The sequence below is a fragment of the Moschus berezovskii genome, chromosome X (genome assembly GCF_049115385.1).
Source record: "Moschus berezovskii isolate FMDL1 chromosome X, NW_MosBer_1.0, whole genome shotgun sequence".
In the NCBI taxonomy this organism is placed as follows: Eukaryota; Metazoa; Chordata; class Mammalia; order Artiodactyla; family Moschidae; genus Moschus; species Moschus berezovskii.
In genome coordinates, this window is record NC_142488.1 from 30,025,491 (window position 1) to 30,046,515 (window position 21,025).

Here is a 21,025-nt window from a genome sequence, read left to right on the forward strand (position 1 = left end):
GATACTTTTATTTCCTAGGGTGAGAAAGAAAATTAGAGCAAGGTAGAATAACTGGCATAAAAATAGCTAATGTCATGCAAAATTTATTAAAGAAAATGTGATGCGGAAATTATCAAATCACAGAATATTAGAGCTGGAAGAGAGTCATTTTACAGATTCAAAAATTTTTAAAAAATAGAAAAATGGATTTCTCTGCTGTTCCATGGATAAGCAGACCTCACAGAAATGTCTGCTCCTGTTTTCTTCCTTTCAACCTTTTCAGAACACTTAACTTGTACCAGACACTGAGAATATGCTGGGGAGTGAGAGGCAAATAAAACAGCAACAATCTTGCTCTCACGAAGCTTGTAGTCTAGTGGGTGACAGTGATAAATCAGAAGTGATAATAAGTTATTATTTTTTTTTTGGTTAAGTGCCAACAGAGGAAATTATAAAATACATGGGACACCTGACCTAACAGGTAGCAGAATGTAATTTTCCTATTATATTTTGATAGTCCTGCCCTCTGCCTATTTTCTGTTTTTTTCAATATAAATTCTTAAACATGGATTAAAATAGTTTGGTTTTAGGCTGACCAAGGCAAATTCTTGATAAATATATCCAAATAACACCAATAACATCAACACTTAATCAATTGATACTACTTTTCTGATATTGCAACTTGGGTCTTATCCTGTTTCATGTGTTCTGAGATAAAGACTTGTGCATTTTCAAAACTCATTTTGTCAATCAAAATTTCATTTACTTCTCCCTGATTGGCTAAGGCTTATTTATTTGGTGCTATTCTCAACTCATTCTTACATTTTCTGGGGGAGAAAAACTGAAAATTGCATTGGAGAATAGTATGTGGAAGTATGTAACATGTTACAAAACAATTTTTTTCATAGATTTATCCCATGAAAGTTTCCTTTGACAATGCAAATAGAAAACCAAAATGAAAAGTGTAGAAAGATAGGGATAGGGCTTCCCTGGTGGCCCACTGGTAAAGAATCTGCCCGCCAATGCAGGAGACACAGGTTCTAATCCTGGTCTGGGAAGATCTCACATGCCATGGAGAAACAGCCTATGCATGACAACTACTGAGCTTGTGCTGTAGAGCCCAGGAGCCACAGCTCCTACAGCCCACACTCCAGAGAGCCTCTTCTGCCAACAAGAGAAGCCACTTCAATGAGAAGCCCATGCACTGCAACTAGACACTAGTCTTTGCTTGTCGCAACTACAGAAAAGCCTGTGTGCAGCAATGAAGACTCAGCAAAGCCAAAAATAAATAATTATTTTAAAAATCTTTTAAAAAAGAAATATGGAGATAAAAGCTGATCACTGGGATGACCCTGAGGGATGGGATGGGGAGGGACACGAGAGGGGGTTCAGGATGGGGGACACATGTACACTCATGGCTGATTCATGTCAAATGCGTGGCAAAAACGACTACAACATTGTAAAGTAATTAGCCTCCGATTAAAATAAATAAATCATTTTTTTTAAATTAAAAAAAAAAAAGCTGATTCTGGGATCACGTAGTTCCCACACTGAAAAGAATGAGAGATATACTACCTATTTAAATCCAACTGAAGGTAGTTTTCCTTCCGTCATCATATAAACAATAAGTGATAACTGATTCTGAAGTCGGAAAAGCTAGATATTCAGTTTTCATATTTAAAATAAAGAAGTTCTACCAATTTTTGGTAAACACAACTATTCGTGTTGTTCTCTTCATTGAGTCTCTAAGTGGTGACAGTACATTTTCTGCCTCTTTTCCCAGGCTGTAGAATTTATCCACTGAAGAACTGGCTAATGGCTTCAGTTCCACATGGCTAACTCCCCTGGAGAAAAAGCATAATACCTCATGCAAAATTTTACTGTAGTCACAAAAAGGGCATTCTACTTCCTTTTAAAATTTTTGTTTCAGGTTCTTAGGTAAATCTGGTGGTAAAATGTTTACTATTTACATTTCTGACAAGAATGATCCTAGTTTATAAAATTGCTACTACTCATGACAGGAAAAGAGGCAAACAATATCATATCAAATACTGGAGGAAGAAAATGACCATCTCCCAGAGTACTGAAAATCCAAGCCAGATCACTCAACTTCAACTTCACAAGTAAATATGAAGGTCATTCTACACACAATGGCCAAACAAATGCCTGGGATCTACAATCAACTGTCCATGTTTATATTGTAAATAATGCTGATTATATGTCATAGCTAGTATGTATACCAAATCAACAAATAATTTTAAAGATCCATTGGACAGCCCAATAAGGTACCACTTCCACACACGTGCACCATCTAATAACAATCTTGGGACATGTATATATAAAAGGGGTAGAGAAAATATATTTTCAAAGACAGGAACTCACCCCATATTTTATTTTTATCTGGGCAGAAACACATGTTCCAATCTTTTCTTTTCTCCATGCCTTTCTCTAAAGATAAATGGGCCTGCTCCTTTAAACAATCTGTTTATAAGAGCTATAGCTTCTGAGAGTTGAGTAAAACACACCAAGTAATATTTCTAAAATATATGCACCCTTTGTTAAGGAGATAAGCCAAGCCTTTCCTTAGGTTCATTCAGAAATTAATGCTTGTATCCCTGAATTAGTTTTGTGACAATCTGAGAGTAGTAGTGATTATCTATAGCTTTACTATTTTTGTTATGACAGGCTCCTATTCAGTCAAACTAGTTATTTGGGCCTATATTCTTCTTGGGATAAGCCTGAATATCATCTAAATGCAGGACTTGCCACCACCCAAGACATTCTTGCTCTTTGCTTATCGTATTGAGAGCCATCTGCATAATCTGGAATCTAGTGTTAATTATTGCTCATGCTTCTCTCATCCTCCATCAGCTCAGACCTCTTTACAACAGTTTATTTTGCTCTTCAGGGTTCTCTGCTGGCTCAGTGGTAAACAATCCTCCTGCCAATGCAGGAGATGTGGGTTTGATTCCTGGATCAGGAAGATCTCCTGGAGAAGGAAATGGCAACCCATTCCAGTACTCTTGCCTGGGAAATCCCATGGACAGGGGAGCCTGGCCAGCTATAGTCCATGGGGTCACAAAAGAGTCAGACATGACTGAAGAACTAAACAACAATAACAGTAACATTCTGCTTATCAGCTTCCCCATCTCTGTGGCAAAGCTATCTCCTGGCAACTTAATCACCAATAATCTTTCTTTTATTTGAAACCTCAATCCAATTTTGCCCAGTGACAGTGTCGAACATTTATTATAGAATCCAGCATTTTATTATAGATGGCAATAAATTATTCTCTGGTTAATCTATACTTTTTTCTTTGGTAAACAAATTTCACATATCTCCAGGGCAGAAACAATATATTTGATTAACTGACTCACTGGCACAGAAAACAACAATAATTGCGCTTTAATTATGGGCCAGATAGTGTACTATACCTTGAAAACCGAGACGGCAAAGAAACATTTTTGACTTTCAATGCTCTTGACTATCCCTGTAACTGAATCCAATAATTGCTAGAAGAGATTTACTAAAGAATGTTCTAGATCAGTGGTTCTCACACTTTAGTGTGCACTGAATATCACCTAGAGGGCTGGTTAAAATGCACACTGCTGGGCTCTGCTCCCACTGTTTCTGATCCAGCAGATCTGAAATGATGCCTGAGGATCTGTAGTTCTAACTCCCAGGTGCTGCTGATGTTCTGGCCTGGGGAGAGTGATTTAGAGAAGAGCAAGGTGAGCACGTTCGGAGAAGGCAATGGCAAGCCACTCCAGTACTCTTGCCTAGAAAATCCCATGGATGGAGGAGCCTGGTAGGCTGCAGACCGTGGGGTCGCTAAGGGTCAGACACAACTGAGCGACTTCACTCTCACTTTTCACTTTCACACATTGGAGAAGGAAATGGCAACCCACTCCAGTGTTCTTGCCTGGAGAATCCCAGTGATGGGGGAGCCTGGTGGGCTTCCGTCTATGGGGTCACACAGAGTCGGATACAACTGAAGTGACTTAGCAGCAGCAGCAGCAGCAGCAGCAGCAAGGTGATCACGTAGGAGATAAACGTGCAAAGACACAATGCAGGAGAGTGTCTACTGGACTCAGGGAGCAGTGGGAAGGGTGTATGCTAGGTTTAGAGGGTGTGCGGGGGTTAAATGTGACGTGGTAGCCGGTGACAGACACATGTTAATAGATCTTGTGGGGCTTCCCTGGTGGTCCAGGGGTTAAGAATCCACCTTGCAGTGCAGGGGACTCAGGTTCGATCCTTGGCTCGGGAACTAAGATCCCACATGCCACAACTAAGACCTGAGGCTACCAAATAAATAAATTAAATAGATCTCAGATGCCATGCTAAGAAATGTGGATTTTAGAATCATGAAGCACCATCAGAAATTTGTAAAGAGGGGAGGGATGTGATCAAACTGGGGTTTTAGCTTTTAGAAAGAAAATTATTAGACTATTAGAGTGGAAGATACATAGAGGTTTATATCATATTGATACTCAGAGCTACAAGATGAAAATTATTTTGTTGTTTCAACACCGAGGGCTAAATATTATGCTTTTCCTGTATGGTCTGCCCTGGATTTCCTCAGCTGAACAGTTTTTAACAATTCTCCTTGAGAAAGCACAACCTTCAGTCAAGCTTCTTTCTTCCTTACCTAGTGGCCAGGAGATACCTGGTGGCTCACCTCAAGTAACACCAACATTTATATTCATGTTTCATAGACTCCTCAGACTGTTATAGCAGGAAGAACACACGTGATTTTATTGATCACGAATTTGAAGGCTGGATTAAGTGAACTGAGGTAACCTAGCTAGTATCAGAGCTAAGACTAAAATTCAACTAGCCAAATATTCTGTTTGCTACCATAAAAATGCATATAAATCAGTTTAAGTTTTTAAGTAATTACAATATGAACAGTTATGATCAAGTTTGCACCTGGGCAGGCAATAATAACTAAGTCACAACTGCAATAATATCTACTTTGAGACATATTTGTTTTCAGAGATGTTAAAAACAACATGCATATTAGAAGCAATGAAATACTGTAAATATTAATGCAGGGTGTCTTTCCAGGATTTCGATTTTGTTCATGTCTGTGATGAATCATCTCTTGCCACATCCTATTTACAGGCAACAAAGCATCTTGCAATTTAAGAAATCACCTTTCAGTATCTTCTAAACCAGAGGAGCTCAGCCACAAAACAGAAGACTGCTATAAGAGCCAGCCTATGCTGGGGGCACTGGCTATTCTTTCTTTACTCTTCTGTATTTCCTTCCCTCCCTCCATTTGACAAGCAATTCCTGCAAATGCTTAGGAATTTATTCAGTCAGATGTTAATTTCCAACCATAGTTACAGCTTTGAGGCTAATTATCAAATGCTGACCTTGTGCCCTCATTCCTACCTCTCAAAAATAAATCACTTTATTACATGAACATCTGTTTCAATATATTCTCCTTTAGTGAATCCAAACAAAACAATTAAATTTTTTATTAAAGTGTTGCTGCTGCTGCTGCTAAGTCGATTCAGTCATGTCTGACTCTGTGTGACCCCATAGACGGCAGCCCACCAGGCTCTGCCATCCTTGGGATTCTCCAGGCAAGAACACTGGAGTGGGTTGCCATTTCCTTCTCCAGTGCATGAACGTGATAAGTGAAAGTGAAGTCACTCAGTCCTGTCTGACTCTTAGCGACCCCATGGACTGCAGCCTACCAGGCTCCTCCGTCCACGGGATTTTCCAGGCAAGAGTACTGGAGTGGGTTGCCATTGCCTTCTCCATTAAAGTGTTACTATGAATTTATTAAGGCTTCTGATAATTGTTTTATCTGGCTTTTGCTGAAAATGTGGATATTAAACAGAAACCATCTTCTCTTTTAGATTGTACAAGTGTCAACATTCTGTTGGCTAAATTATAAGTTAATCCAAAAGACATATTTATATTTATTTAGGAAGCTGCTATAACTTTCAGCCACAACACTTTAACATAGAATAAGAAGTACAACATTTTTATTCATTTTTAGCCTCAACAGACAATGCATCTATTAAATATGTTAATATCATGGGCATAACAATTGAAAATGTGTTTAATTGCTCAACCTTGGGGACTAGATAATCTATATCAGATTTCTATGGGTGCTTCATGTCTCTGAATTATTATTCGGGCTCTTTGATGGGAGCCTGTGCCTCTAGTCTCTCTCTTCTTTTATCTCTCCTATGTAATCCCTCTGAAATAGATCTTTGAGTATATCTTTCCTCAGTCTAAGCTTGTCAGTTTCTCCAAATTGCTTCTCTTTGACCTCATCACTTCATCCACCTTATGTATCTCCTTATGTGTCCAATAATGTGTGATTTCTTGATATTTTCAGGACAGGCCATGCTCTTTTTTGCTTTCAAAGTTACTCAAGCTGTTGTCCCACCTTTTGACCTTCTTCCTCTATATTGGCAAGATTCTACTCCAATTCCCTGATGAGCTCATATGCCACCATCTCTGTCAGACTTCTCTAACACTTCCACAAATTTTATTGTACTTATCTTGGCCACCTCATGAGAAGAGTTGACTCACTGGAAAAGACTCTGATGCTGGGAGGGATTGGGGGCGGGAGGAGAAGGGGACGACAGAGAATGAGATGACTGGATGGCATCACCGACTTGATGGACGTGAGTTTGAGTGAACTCCGGGAGTTGGTGATGGACAGGGAGGCCTGGCATGCTGTGATTCATGGGGTCGCAAAGAGTCGGACACGACTGAGCGACTGAACTGACTGACTGACTGGAGTACTATAATGACTTTAATGTTGCCCTTCCCAACTAGACCAAGCATGTGCCATCTGCAACACATAAAACACAGTAAATACTCAACAAATGTTGTTTAACTAATGCATGAATGACAGCATCTGTACAGTGGTGTTTTCAGGGCCTCACCTCTCATTATCCTTGTAACACAATACAACAAAGTTTTGATGTATGCTTCCAATGCAAACGCCTTGTGTCAAAGTCAACTAGTCAACTATGAGTTTCAAAATGCTAAATCCAGTAGCGATTCTTTTGTGTTTGTGTAACTTAATTTTTCAGTAGCATTTGACACTGTCAATCCCTACATTTTGAAGTACTTTTTTCACTTAGTTTCAGGACATCGGTTTTCTTTATATATCATAGTTATTGCTTCCTAGTCTCCTCTGACTGTCTCTTTCCCCTCCCTTTTTTTGAATAGTATGATCAATTCTCAGCCTCTTTTCCCAAGCTCTCTTCCCAGGAGACCTCATTCAATCCCATGTCTTTAACATCATCTAATCTCTCTCTTGACCTTCAGACGAATCTATCCAGCTTCTTTACCAGCATCTCCAATTGGATGTCTAATGAGTCCTTGAAAATAATCATGGTCAAAATAAAAGTCTTGATTTCATCTCTCCCTGCACTTTACTCTTCCTCCACAGTTTTTTTCCATTTCCCCTAGAAGAGTATCTAGAAATAGCTTTCAGATTTTTTCATACTACATATCTTATCCATCACAGCAAATCTATCATCTCTGCTTTTCAATTGTATCCTAAATCCACACTCTCTTACTGACTCCCACCATTCCATCCTACTCTGAACCATCACCATCTTTCATATGGACTATTAGAGTGGTACCCCATGTCATCGTCTTACATCACTATTGCCATTTCAATCTAACCTCTGCTTGTGTGTGTTCAGTCACTCAGTCGGGTTCAACTCTTTGCGATCCCATGGACTGTAGCCCACCAGGTTCCTTTGTCCATGGAATTTTCCAGGGAAGAATACTGGAGTGGGTTGTCATTTCCTACTCCAGGGGATCTTCCTGACCTAGGGATTGAATCTATATCTCCTGCGTCTCCTGCACTAGCAGGCAGATTCTTTACCACTGTGCCATCTGGGAAGCCCAAACTCTACTCAGCTACAAGAAATCTCTTTGAAGAAAATACATCAGATCACTTCATTCTCCAGCGATATCCCACAAATCTCAGAGAAGGAATTAGATTCCACATCATGGACTGTAAATTATGCATAATCTGGCCCTTGCCCAATCTCTGACTTCTTCCCTCCCCTTGCAATAGGATCCATGGTATTTCTTGGACAAGCCAAGTCTCTCCTGAGTTCAGTGCCCTTGTCCTCGCTGTTTCCTCTGCCTAAAACATTTTCCCCAAGTATTCACCAGGCTAATTGCTTTAAATAACTCTTATCTCTTCTTAAATATTGCCTCCCAGAGAAGCTATGTCTTCCTACTCTGTCTAAACTGCCCACCTTCAATATTATGTTATATCTCCTTAATCAGCCTTTCCCCCCCAAGATGTATCACTATTTGAAATCACATGTGTAACTATGTAATAAATATAACAAATAAATATGTTAATAAATGTAACAATAAATAAAGTTATTTATTGTATGGCTCGCTACTAGGATGCAAGTTCCATGAGGGTAGGGATTTGATTTTGTTGACTCTAATATCCTTAGTACCTGGCATATAATATGTACTTGGTAAATGTGTACTGAAGGAATAAACACATTGAATGGATCCAAATTATTCCACTGTGGCATATGGATAATTTTCAGCCAAAGACATTTGAGAATCAACAGATGCAGAAAGATGCCTTCTCTGTACTCCCCTTTCTACCCCAAAGCAGAACCTTCCAAATGACTTCAACTTATTATAAATCTCCCTTTAAGGGAGGTTTCACATAGCAGGGGAAAGGATGGCACCTATCACCAGAGATGGGAAGCTGGCAAAGGGATGAGAATTTGTATAAACAGACTTCACTAAAACAAACCTTAGCTTCGATTAGCTCCCCTCATATGTTTCTCAGTCATTTTGCATCATTTATTTTCACTTGAAATTCTAACCCACTCCCCTTGTTAAATAAGCTCAACATTCTAACAGCTTCTTGAACTACATTTTCTGTGAGCTCCAGTGTACATACATGAATAAAGTTTGTGTTTTCTCTTGCTAATCTGTCATTTGTCAGTTTACTTCACAGGCTCCCAAGTACTGAACTTAAGAGAGGAGAGGAAAAATGTTTCCTCCTCAACATCATAAATGAAGGCATCGATGAATGGATAGCTTGGGTAATTTTCCTCATCCTTCTAAGCCTCACTTTATTTTTCGTTTTATTGATCGCACCATCAATGCCAGGTAAGAAATGGAATTTCTGAAAAGTAAGGGCATTAGAAATGTTAAAAGGCTACCATAGAAAGATGCCATGTTGAGAAATGGTTCACATGATCTTCATTGATCTCACTGTTAAGCTAAACAGTTAGGAGGGTCAGGATGGAGAGTGGAAATATCCTTCTGCACAAGGTCCCAGTGATGTGATTAAAAGATGCCAAAAGACAGATAAAAAGAATAGACGTTCCTTTGATATCAGTAAAGGTTATCACTCCAGTCTCATGGTTCCACAGAGCCCAGAACCCAGCAGGGCCTCCCTCATAGAAAACATGCTTCTCTCAACTTCAGATTGCCACCAAAGTGGCCAGCTACCAAAATACAATCCAATCACATGAAGATATACTCAGATCCTTCATAAATCCCCCTACTGCTGATCACATGTTTTTTAACCCCCCTAAAACTATTCTGAAAAAGTGAAAGTTGTTCAGTTGTGTCTGACTCTTTGTGACCCATGGACTATACAGTCCATGGAATTCTCCAGGTAAGAATATTGAAGTGGGTAGCCATTCCCTTCTCCAGGTGCTCTTCCCAATCCAGAGATCGAGCCCAGGTCTCCTGCATTGCAGGCAGATTCTTTGCCAGCTGAGCCACCAGGGAAGCCCAAAATTCTTAACCAACATTAAATCAAACATTAAATCACTTCTAAACAAATCTAGCATGGAATTCTTGAACACACAGCAAGAGGAATGTGAATCTTAGGGCAATTTTTTTTTCAGACCTATCAGGTTACGATCCTACCTATATCTCAGTTCTTACTCTTCTAAATCAGTGTAGAAGCCTGCCTGCAGGCCACTTTAATTCCAACCTAAGAAGGTGCCTGTTGAAGGCAGGAGGAGAAGGAAACGACAGGATGAGATGGTTGGATGGCATCACCGACTCAATGGACATAAGTATCAGTAAACTTCAGGAGTTGGTGATGGACAGGGAGCCCTGGCATGCTGCAGTCCATGGGGTCGCAAAGAGTCGGACATGACTGAGCGACTGAACTGAACTAAACTGAAGAAAGTGCCTTGGTCAGAGAATATCTGTAACTAACAAGTTAGTCTGGGGGTCGGGGGGGGGGATCATTTGTATAAGAGTCCTCTATATGGGCCTAGAAGGATTATTACCAGAGAAAAAAAGAGGGTAGTAACTTGCTATTACTGGCTAGAGCCCAGGCAACCAGAGAGACTGGGAAAAAAGAATCTCAGGAAGTGTGGAAGACCCAGTCCAAATGCAGAAACTGATGCCTCTCCCAGGTTCTCGAGGCAAAGATGGACATCAGTGTCTGGTTGGCTTACATCTCTGAGACCGAAGTGAGATATGGGACAATCAAGACTTATTAGGAAATTGTATTTTCTCACGCCAAACTCACTTATGAATTTATAACTGTAAAACAGTCTATTTTTGGATTATCCATGGTACTTTGAATCCTAGGCTAGTAGTTTTCTGCCGTTTATAAGCCCGTGTCTCTCCGACTTTTAGAGGCTTCCCCCCACGTTACACCCAGGAATAACAACAACAATATATGTTTTTATGAGCCAGGGAAGGATCAGTATGGCACAAAATTTACACAGTAAAGCTTACTGTTTTACTTCATTAAACACTGATTATTGAGGTTGATGACCTGTTCTACAGCTTTCCCCAAAACCTGTGTTATATTGTTTTATCAATTCTGCAAAGAGTATAGTCCAAACACCGAAGCTGGCAGCCCTTATCCTCCATCATGGTTCTAAAGGTGACAGGGAGTACCAGGCTACAGAGCAAATGGGATATGACTCTCTAAGTATTGCTCAAGTTCCAGTAATTCTGGTGTTCCCAGTAAATACTGGGCTAGGCCCAGGAAACTCTTTGCAGTCTATGTGCCCCTCGAGGAATGGTTCTCAAAGAGTGGTTCCTTGGCCAGCAACAATAGCATTACTTGGGAACCTGTTAGAAAAGCAAATTCTTAGGTTTCTACCCACAGCTACCTTATCAGCAATTCTAGGAATCGGGCCCAGTAATCAGTGCTTGAACAAGCCCTCCAGTTCATTTTGATGCAGGCTAAAGTGTAAGGAAATGGCAACCCACTCCAGTGTTCTTGCCTGGAGAATCCCAGGGATGGGGGAGCCTGCTGAGAATCCCAGGGATGGGGGAGCCTGCTGGGCTGCCGTCTGTGGGGTCTCACAGAGTCGGACACGACTGAAGCGACTTAGCAGCAGCAGCAGCAAAGTGTGAAAACCATTTCATTATAGTGTTAAAAGTCAAAGAAATTTAAGCAGGTTGTAACAAGCTCTGTGACCTCTAGCACTGAGAATTGCCAAGGAGACAGATGAGCCTGGTGGGCTTCAGTCCATGGGATTGCAAGAGTTGGACAAAACTTAGTGACTAAACCACCACCACCTGAGAGCTAAGGCCATCCCATTTGCATGGAAATAAACCAGTCCATTCTAAAGATCAATCCTGGGTGTTCATTGGAAGGACTGATGCTAAAGCTGAAACTCCAATACTTTGGCCACTTCATGCGAAGAGTTGACTCACTGGAAAAGACTCTAATGCTGGGAGGGATTGGGGGCAGGAGGAGAAGGGTACGACAGAGAATGAGATGGCTGGATGGCAACACCGACTCAATGGACATGAGTTTGAGTGAACTCCGGTAGTTGGTGATGGACAGGGAGGCCTGGTGTGCTGTGATTCATGGGGTCACAAAGAGTTGGACACGACTGAGCAACTGAACTGAACTGAATATGTATATTGAACTGTATCAGCTTCACAGCATAGCCTTTCCTAAAGTTTGAGCCCCTGGTGCTGTATTACGTTAATGTTGGTCTTAGAACTGAAATTGGGCAAAAACAGACTGGATTTCCTTGAGTAAAGATTCCATGACTCAGTATCTCCTTACATGATGAACACTCTCCCCGTGTAATTTTAGAAGGTCGCATGTCCCCTCATCTTCCAATCCCACCTCTTTCCCACTGGCCTTACCCACAGTGATGTGGAACTACCCTACTTTCGTTGTTCATTTAGCAAACCCAGGAATACCAGACCACCTTACCTGCCTCCTGAGAAATCTGTATGCAGGTCAGGAAGCAACAAACTGGACATGGAACAACAGACTGGTTCCAAATAGGAAAAGGAGTATGTCAAGGCTGTATATTGTCACCTTGCTTATTTAACTTCTATGCAGAGTACATCATGAGGAACGCTGGGCTGGAAGAAGCACAAGCTGGAATCAAGATTGCCGGGAGAAATATCAATCACCTCAGATATGCAGATGACACCACCCTTATGGCAGAAAGTGAAGAGGAACTCAAAAGCCTCTTGATGAAAGTGAAAGAGGAGAGTGAAAAAGTTAGCTTAAAGCTCAACATTCAGAAAACAAAGATCATGGCATCTTGTCCCATCACTTCATGGGAAATAGATGGGGAAACAGTGGAAACAGTGTCAGACTTTATTTTTTTTGGCTCCAAAATCACTGTGGATGCTGATTTCAACCATGAAATTAAAAGACACTTACTCCTTGGAAGAAAAGTTATGACTAGCCTAGACAATATATTAAAAAGCAGAGACATTACTTTGCCAACAAAGGTCCGTCTAGTCAAGGCTATGGTTTTTCCCGTGGTCATGTATGGATGTGAGAGTTGGACTGTGAAGAAAGCTGATCGCTGAAGAATTGATGCTTTTGAACTGTGGTGCTGGAGAAGACTCTTGAGAGTCCCTTGGACTGCAAGAAAATCCAACCAGTCCATTCTAAAGGAGATTAATCCTGAGTGTTCATTGGAAGGATTGATGCTAAAGCTGAAACTGCAATACTTTGGCCACCTCATGCGATGAGTTGACTCACTGGAAAAGACTCTGATGCTGGGAAGGATTGGGGGCGGGAGGAGAAGGGGACGACAGAGAATGAGATGGCTGGATGGCATCACCGACTCAATGGACATGAGTTTGAGTGAACTCTGGTAGTTGGTGATGGACAGGGAGGCCCAGCGTGCTGTGATTCATGGGGTCGCAAAGAGTCGGACACGACTAAGCTAAACTGAACTGATATCAGGGAAACACACGGTGAGAAGGTCTTTGTCACCAAAGCTTAGTCTTTGCCTTAACCATTCCTGACTCACTTTTATTCACGTATCTTTAGGAAAAACTGTTCCTTCTTCCTGGCTCAACCTTCCTTTCTCTGATTTTTCATTTGGGGGCTGATTCTGAAGCCCTGGTCAGTTATCCCTTTCTGTGCTCACCCCTTTTGGGACACAGTATTGTAATTATTTGATTCCACACCTGATTCTTCTGAACTAGGAGCTTCTGAAAGGCTTTGTCTTTCATCTCTCTGTCACCAGCTTTTTGTCAATTTCTATCTACAATAAAGACTTGATAACATTTGATTAACGAATGCAGGAAAACCAGACAATAGATTCTAAGGAGACAAAAAAGTATTATGCAATAAATGTCTTTTGAATCTGAACATGTTTGTGAGCATACAAAGGGACATAATTAAAAATGAATTTACCTGGAGTTTTGTAACTTTTTCCACTCTTGATTTCACTTTGTAATCAAAACCCTAAGCTGCTTGTTTCCACTTAACCTTACCAAACTCATACAAATTCAGTTGGCAATGTCTCCAATTGCCAGAGTTACTCAGAATTGTACAGTGATCCTCCAAGGTGCTTAATGAGCCACCTTGGCTGATTAACAACCACCTACAAGATTGATGGGCATGAAATGAATTTTAATAGCAATCAAACCCTTGCCTGTCTGATTTACAGACCTATCACTGTATGGAACAAACCAAATTTCAGGTATTCTGACTGCTCTGAATCAAGCTGCAGTCCGATTGTGGCATGTTGGAGTTTGAGGTCAATGCTACAAACATATCTAGCAAACTGGGTAGAGAAAGAGGCCTGGAAATATCAATGTTAGTTAGAATTAATGATTTGTACAGAAGGATGTGTGGCTTGGGCAGTGGGTTCTCTTTGTCAAGCATGGATATAAAATGACTGCTCTATCCCCAGTTACAATATGTATCCATGGTAGTTATGTGCAATGCATCTGAAAATAATAACTTGACAAATAATGAATAAGCCAAGGAAGTGTGGCATTCACAAAGAGACATTTTATCTGTTGGTTCTTCATCTGGGCAGACCTGAGCATCCACATTTATAGCACAAAAACTGAAAGAGAGGTCTGGGATTTAAAAGGCCCTTCATCTTGGCGCTGTTGAGTGCTCTCCCTGCAACTGGTGGGCTCTTCGTATTTCTGATGTCTCCACCTGCATGTGGTGGCACTGACTCCTGACCTTAAGAAATAAGTCTCTTGCTCTTCTCTCACTTTATTTCCATTGTGTGGAGACTGCAGACAGGAAGTTAGGGGATGACTAAAGATTTCTCACTAAAAGACAGGATTAGTTGATATCGCTCAGTCATGTCCAACTCTTTTGCAACCCCATGGACTGTAGCCCACTAGGCTCCTCTGTCCATGGGATTCTCCAGGCAAGAACACTGGAGCGGGCTGCCATTCCCTTATTGAGGGGATCTTCCTGACTCAGTGATCAAACCTGGGTCTCCTGCCTTGCAGGCAGATTCTTTACCATCTGAGCCACCAAAAACAGATAGGATTATCCAGCTATATAATGCTCGCTCTATGCACTTTCTTTTTCAAATAAGCTTTTCCAAAAATGAGCTAATATATCTTTCACTTTTATTCAAAATGCAATAGAAGTATAATTGCAAAGAGAGGGAAGTCCCTGGATAGAGTCGAAAAGGGGAACCTATTATCAATACAGGCCAAGAAAAAAAGACAGCATTGGAAGGCAAAGATGTGCTGAAGCCTTGAAAGTGCACTGACAACAGTGGGACATTTGAGGAAGAAAAGAAATGAGTGGCTTGTATTTTAAACTTTTTCAAACATTTCTGTCCAATTATCCAAAGAAAGGGATAAATGTGGATATAAGGAAGTGGGAAAATCATGAGTCCGAGCATGGGCTGGAAAAGAATGTTCAGACACGGGGCATTCCAGAAGGGAGTAAGTTTATTAAAACAAAGAACGGAGATAAAGTGGGCACTGCAAGCTCGGCGGGACGACCTCCTGACAGACTAGGGTGAGTTGATGCTTTTTGTGGGTTAGCAGTCAACCTTATGATAAAGAAAATTCCTGCTGGAAGGCTGGCATTAGGTGCTTGGTTAGGGTGCTATAGGGTGATTACTGGAATGGCCATTTTTGCCTAATTTGGGGTCAGGAAGCTTACTGATGATGATCAGGGGGGCTTTTGGCAATGGTTACAAAGGGGCTCAGTTAACTTCACAGGTGACCTTGGTTCTAGGCTCCACTTCTGTGGCCTTGGTGCAATGCCTCACACCTGTGGCCTGGGAGCAGGACTCAACAGAAAAGAGAAGTTGATTTCATGGTGGACTAGAGAGCGGTGGCCTAGGGTTCTACATTTGCTCTGTGATTCCAATCTCGAGGCTCCTACCTTGGCAAGTCAGGATAATTTTAATGATCCTGTAACTACTTTTCTTGTTGTTTTTCCACGTCCCTTTAATCTACTGGCCAAAAATGCAGGAAAGAGCTTTTGGACATTCAGGCTTATCCAAGTCACTTGCCAGTATATAAAAGCAAAGGGCCTACTTGTCTATATACTTAGATACATATGGCCTAGGCTAAAGCCCTGATTCTCAAAACAAGATGAGATGAAGACCAGCAGAATCAGCATTGCCAAGGAACTGAGGGATGTGTCAGGAGCACAAATTCTAGTCCCAGCTCAGATCTACAGGACCAGCAACTATGAAGATGCGGCCCAGGGAGCTGTGGTACAACGGACCCTCTGCATGATGCTGAGGAAGCATGAGACGCACTGGCCTACCAGTGATTCTAAACTGGTATGGCCATCCTTCAGCTGGGGACTTGTTTTTAAATAAAGTGTATAGAATTTGGGTCTTCACCCATGGACACTGACCTAATAGGTTTGGGATGAAGGTAAGGCATTGACAGCTTTTATTGAACCAGTCAGATAACTCAGAAAGGGATATATGAACTTCACTTAGAGAAAGGTGGAGCACAGGATGAACAGTATCTGAACCACTACAGGTTACTGGGTTGGCCCAAAAGTTCATTCGGGTTCTGTGACGGAATAAGATATGGAAAAACCCAAGCAAACTTTTTGGCCAGTATGACCAACATGCAATAGTCTACAGTCATCTCCCTTCCTCCTGTCTCTCTAATCCCTGTTTTTCTTTACAGACATGCCACTCACTCTCACACCTCTCTACCTTGGCTGGGACCCTTCCCTGCCTGATTCACCACCCAGCTTTCTCCTTGCCTATCCAACTTGGACTCCTCCTCCACATTTTATGAAAAGCTCTCCTCAAAGCACATTCTCTCTACTCTTTTTCTCCTCTAATATACTGTTCAAACTAGTCTACTTGTATAAGTAAGGTCTTTGGAAAGACCAGGATTATTCATGGATTCATTCAACAATTATTTACCTGTCATCTATTTTGTTCAAGGGACTACATTAAGCATTGGGTATATAATGGTGAACAAAATGGACACAGTTCCTGCCCTAATGGAGCTTGAAGACTAGATATGAACCATAATGGCACCACTTACTGGCTGTGTGCTCTTGGACAAGTTACTTAATCTCTTAGAGTCTCAGTATTATGAGCTATAAATTGATGCTGATACCTCCAACTTTATAGAGCTGTGTCAAAGATTAAGTAGCAAAAGTATGAAGCAAAGGATGGAATGCCCCTTACATAGTAGCCCTTCAACAAACAGTAGCTGTTATTAGATTACTTACCTCACTTCATTTGAATGGCTTTACATATCTGTCCTTCACTGGCCTTGTTTCCTCAAATCTCTTCTTCACCTCTGAATTCTCTGTCCTTATTACAGTGCCTACAACATAACTGACATATTGTCATTCCTCTATAAATGTTTCTGAGTAAATACACTGCACTTTGCCAGACAAGTTCTGTTCTCTGTTGTGAACCACTTTGTTCTCCCCTAAAAAATAAGGCAAAACCACTCAGATGAATTTCAATGATGAATTCTGTATTGTGGCTATTCAGGGAATGTACTCCTAATGTGAATTTTTCTTCTTATATTGAACATTATGAAATTAAGATAACTGTATCTAAGTAAATGTCCTGTCACTACCTTTAACCACGTGAAAATCTACTTTTCAAAAGCACTGAAGGAAAGTAGTGAAGATGCATTGACCTCGAGGAAAAATATAGCTACTGGTCCTCAAATAGGACATGCCTTGTCTTATATTGGTTCAGATAAAAGGCGCATTTGTTCAGTGTGTACAGATAACACATGCATACAGGAAAGGGGGAATCCTAAAGCTAGTTAGTGGAATTTTTTTTTGTGAGCATCTGGATATTTAAGAGCAGAATCAATGCGTGGAAACACATTTACGGCTGTCAATGGGGAAAGAGTGGGGGAGGGATGAACTAAGTGTTTAGGGTTAATAGACACATGCCACTGTATATAAAATACATAAGAAACAAGGATTGACTGTATAGCAAAGGGAAACATATGAAATATCTTGTAATAATCTAAAACATAAAACATAAATACATATGCTGTGTATGCTAAGTGGCTTCAGTTGTGTCCGATTCTTTGCAACTATGAACTGCAGCACACCAGGCTCCTCTGTCCATGGGATTTCCCAGGCAAGAATACTGGATTGCCATGCCCTCTCGACCCAAGGATGGAACCCACATCTTCTGCATTGGCAGGCTGGTTCTTTATCACTAGTACCACCTGGGAAGCTTATATATATGTAAAGTGAAAGTGCTCAGTTGTGTCTGACTCACTCTGACCCCATTGACTGTAGCCTGCCAGGCTCCTCTGTCCATGGGATTTTCCAGGCAAGAATACTGGAGTGGTTGCCATTTCCTCCTCTAGGGGATCTTCCCAACCCAGGGACTGAACCTGGGTCTCCCACATTGCAAGCAGACTCCTTACCATCTGAGCCACCAGGGAAGGGTGTATATATATGTATATATAATAACCCAATTACTTTGCTGTACACTTGAAACTAACACAATATTGTAGGTCAACTACATGTCAAAAAATAAAAAAAAAAAAAGGAATTGATACTAATGAGGGAAATCCAGTCTGTTACAAAATAGTTATTTATTCCACTAGTTCTTTAGCTTGAGCACAAATAGAAATTCCCTGGAGTACTTATTACATATTGCTGGACATCAGTGTCAGAGTTTCTGATTCAGTATGTCCTCAGGTAGGGCCCAGGAATTTTAATTTCTAATAATATGCAGGTGATGATGATGTGGGAACCATACTTTGAAAACCACTGTTCTACTCAATAAGAGAAAAAGTCTGAAATTTGCCCTGTTACTGAAAAACGAAACAACCATGAAAGAATAAAAGGAAAATAGAATTCTCAGGTAACTGAAGTTCTCCAGGTAAAATTAATCACGCTACTCCTATATACCTATAACCCTTTGTTTCATAGGCCATTCTAAACCTACCATTTTATTTCACATGGTTATTTGCGTGAATCCACTTTTTTATAAGGTAGTGAGCACCTTAAAAAATGGTGGCATGGCTTATTCATCTTTACATCTATCATGGTTTGTACATATCTCCTGTGAAATAAATGTTGTTCAACAAAATCTAAAGAAAATATATTATTCACCTTAAACTCTAGGTTGGTAGAAATTTTATGAAGTAATCTGTAACTTATGGAACACTGTTGATTTCAATGTTTATATCCTTGATTTTCTTTTTCATTTGAAATATTAACATAGGTGAAGAATGGGACAGCTAACTTCTGTGAGATGGTACATAAAGAGTTAGATCTATTTAAATAATTCAAATGTTATACAGATACCACATACAGAATGCATAAACTTTGATAAAACTTTTTACTGTGCTCCTACTAAATGCCTGAAAGTGAACCGAACTGTGGAAATGCCTAACAGAACCATGCTAATATTAATGTGCTTCATCGCTCGGTCCTGTCCGACTCTTTGCGACCCCATGGACTGTATATTAATAGCTTCAATGTATTGAGCAGTTAGGATGCAACAGGTATTATACAAAGTGCTTACCATGAATTACGTTTATTTATTCTTCACAATACCTCCAAGAAGTTGGCACTATCAGCATCCCAAATTAAGGAAAGGAAAACAAAGTTTAAAATGATTAAATTTCTCGCTAGTCACACAGACAAGAAATGGGAGAGCAATGACATGAACTAAGGGTGAATGAAGGTAGAGTTTTTTTCAGTGACCCTGCTGAATTGACTCTGAAGAAGGGCTCAGTACTCAGAAGAGTCATATGCAAAAGTGATTAATTTATTTTCTAAGATTTAAACCATAGTAAAACTATTGGTTAAGCGAGCAATGAAGCACATTAATATTAGCATGGTTCTGTTCAACATTCTAAAAGGTAGACCCCAAAGTGAAAGTGTTAGTTGCTCAGTCATGTCCGACTCTTTGCCACCCCATGGCCAGTGGCCCACCAGGCTCCTCTGTTCATGGAATTTTCCAGGCAAGAATATTGGACTGGGCTGCCATTTTGTTCTCCAGGGGACCTTTCCGACCCAGGGATCAAATTCAGGTCTCCTGCACTGCAGGTAGATTCTTTACCTTCTGAGCCCCCTGATACAGATCAGACCCTAAAGGGGAGCTCATTTTTATTTCATATCAGGGTAAAATGAAGGTATAATTTTTCATTCATCAGTTTGACAAACTTCTCTAGAACGTGTGTTGTGTGCAAATATGGTCTGTGTTTCTGTTGACCCAGTGGTGAGAAAAATATGCCCACTGTCTGGTGGGTGAGACAGATAACAATCAAACACTAACACAAACAACAAAGAATTACAAACCGAAATAAGGAATATGAGAGGAAAGTAAAGGGTACCAAGAAATCATGTTGCAAGAGGACCTTATCTAAATTGGCAGTGGGGGATCCAGAAAAATTCTCCCAAGATGGTAAAAACCTCAGGAGTTCTGTACAGTGAGCAGGAAGTACGGCATATGTTTGGGGGCTTAGGGGTGGTGGTGGAGATTGTAAGCAGAGTTCCTAACAGAGGGAGTAAGATGTGCAAAGTCAAAAGAGATCATGGCACTGTATTTAGAAGAATCTTAACAAATACAGTTAGTGTGATTGGAGTAGAAAAAAGTAAGAAGAAAGAAGTAGTCAAAGATAGTACTACAAACATAGCAGAAGAAAGAGCACGGTGGACCTTGAAGAGCATGTTAAGGCCAAGAGTAATAAGACTCCTTTGAAGTAGAATAGTGACAAAATTTGCATTTAAAACAAACAAACAAAAAAACAACAGCATTCTGGCTAGAGAGAGAGAGAGTAGGCTGGTGGGGAGGGGCAGATTCCTTTTAATTCCGCTAATTAAGAGAGTTGCTCCTTGGAAGGAAAGCTATGACCAACCTTGATAGTATATTAAAAAGCAGAGACATTACTTTGCCGACCAAGGTCCGTCTAGTCAAGGCAATGGTTTTTCCCGTGGTCATGTATGGATGTGAGAGTTGGACTGTGAAGAAAGCTGATCGCCGAAGAATCGATGCTTTTGAACTGTGGTGTTGGAGAAGACTCTTGAGAGTCCCTTATACTGCAAGGAGATCCAACCAGTCCATTCTAAAGGAGATCAATCCTGGATGTTCATTGGAGGGACTGATGCTAAAGCTGAAACTCCAATACTTTGGCCACCTCATGAGACGAGTTGACTCACTGGAAAAGACTCTGATGCTGGGAAAGGTTGGGGGCGGGAGGAGAAGGGGACGACGGAGAATGAGATGGCTGGATGGCATCACCGACTCTGTGGACATGAGTTTGAGTGTACTCCGGGAGTTGGTGATGGACAGGGAGGCCTGGCGTGCTGTGATTCATGGGGTCGCGGAGAGTCGGACACGACTGAGCGACTGAACTGAAC

General features: G+C 40.9%; 1 protein-coding gene and 1 long non-coding RNA gene across 7 annotated transcripts in view; both read right to left on the minus strand.

Moving 5' to 3' along the window:
- Positions 1-21,025, minus strand: part of DMD (dystrophin) — a 2,246,075-nt gene that overhangs the window by 1,078,487 nt on the left and 1,146,563 nt on the right. The gene's annotated exons all lie outside the window — the stretch shown is intronic.
- Positions 1-21,025, minus strand: part of LOC148773255 (uncharacterized) — a 67,667-nt gene that overhangs the window by 27,798 nt on the left and 18,844 nt on the right. The window contains exon 2 of the long non-coding RNA XR_016036891.1: positions 1-20,480. This exon is cut by the window's left edge and continues 27,798 nt beyond it. This is a non-coding gene — a long non-coding RNA (uncharacterized LOC148773255). The remainder of the gene's footprint in view (positions 20,481-21,025) is intronic.